The sequence below is a fragment of the Suricata suricatta genome, unplaced genomic scaffold (genome assembly GCF_006229205.1).
Source record: "Suricata suricatta isolate VVHF042 unplaced genomic scaffold, meerkat_22Aug2017_6uvM2_HiC HiC_scaffold_7941, whole genome shotgun sequence".
Classification (NCBI taxonomy): domain Eukaryota; kingdom Metazoa; phylum Chordata; class Mammalia; order Carnivora; family Herpestidae; genus Suricata; species Suricata suricatta.
The window spans coordinates 1-1,189 of NW_021915269.1; the positions used below are offsets into that span (position 1 = coordinate 1).

At 61.5% G+C, this 1,189-nt stretch overlaps 1 long non-coding RNA gene across 1 annotated transcript; it reads left to right on the forward strand.

The window, feature by feature from the left end:
- Positions 1–460: 460 nt before the first annotated feature.
- On the forward strand, positions 461–1,189 carry LOC115285318. Its single transcript, XR_003905481.1, has 3 exons — positions 461–482; positions 557–624; positions 1,160–1,189. It is a non-coding gene; the product is annotated as an uncharacterized LOC115285318 (long non-coding RNA).

Consider the following 1,189-nt stretch of genomic DNA (forward strand, 5'->3'; position numbering starts at 1 on the left):
GTAGAGCCATCCCCTACAGAATCCAGAACCGTCAACGGTGTCTCTTCCCCGCCGCCCGCTAGTCCTCAGAGCCCCAAGGTGAGTGTGGATGCTCTAGAGGTCATATTGTCTGGGGACAGGGAAGGGCGCCATGAATTCTGTAAACCTCTCTTAAAGGTGTGTAGAGTGAAAATGACTGTCCAGAATCTTCCAGAACAACTTTTTTTTTTCAGCTGCACCTGCCCAAGGGGCTGATGGGAATTGTTTGTTGTGGTCCTTAGGGGGCAACTCTTGAAGTGTCTGAGAAGAATCCTTTCTCTAACTAAGGCCGTTCTCTTCTCCAGCCCTCGGAGGAGGCCCCCTTCTCCAGACGCTTTGGCCTCCAGAAGACGGGCAGCTCTGGTGCCCTGGGTCCCACAGACAGGCGCGGGGCCGAGGGCGCCCCTGGGGCGGGGCTGCAGCGTTCGGCCTCCTCCTCGCAGCTGGAAGGGACCTCCCTTCAGGTGAGTGGGGTAAGGGGTCGGGGCTGGGGGCCTTGCTGAGGAGCCTGGCCTCCTCTGGTCCTCTCTGCCCGCAGGCCAAGGAGCCCCGCCTCGCCAGAATCCCGCCCACCCCCTCCCGCAAGGCGCCGGAGCCCTCTGCCCTGTGAGTGCCGGCCCGTGGCCTGGGGAGAGGGAGGCAGGCCAGGTCCCCACCTTGTCAGCTGGACCCCCGGCCAGTCCTTGTGCTCTCTGGGGTCTCTGCCCCACCCCTCTATGCCTCAGTCTTCCTGCTGGTACATCAGATAAATCAGGTGGCCGCTGGTTGCCTATCCTCCCCTCCTCCATCCCTTTCTGACACTGTCACACTCCTGCCCCAGGGCCTTTGCTCTGCCCCCTCCCCACCCCCCGGGCTTGCTGCCTTCTTCAGGCCCGTGCGTGTCCCCGTGTCTGGGAGGCCACGCAGCAGTGCCCGCACACCCTCTGCCTGCGTCAGGCTTTCCCTCCTCCGCCAAGCCTGAGCCTGAGTGCCTGTTCTGCGCACTCATCTCATGCTTGTTGTTGGTTCTGCATCTTTTCCGCAAACGTTTGCCTCACTGGAGCAGAGATCATTCTTGTCTTTTGCTCGGCGTTGCATCTCTAGCACCTGCTCTGGAACGGGAGCGTGAGTGCCGATTTGTGCTGGCTGAATGCCTTCACAGGTCTGAGGTCTCCAGGCGTCCTCCCTCGGA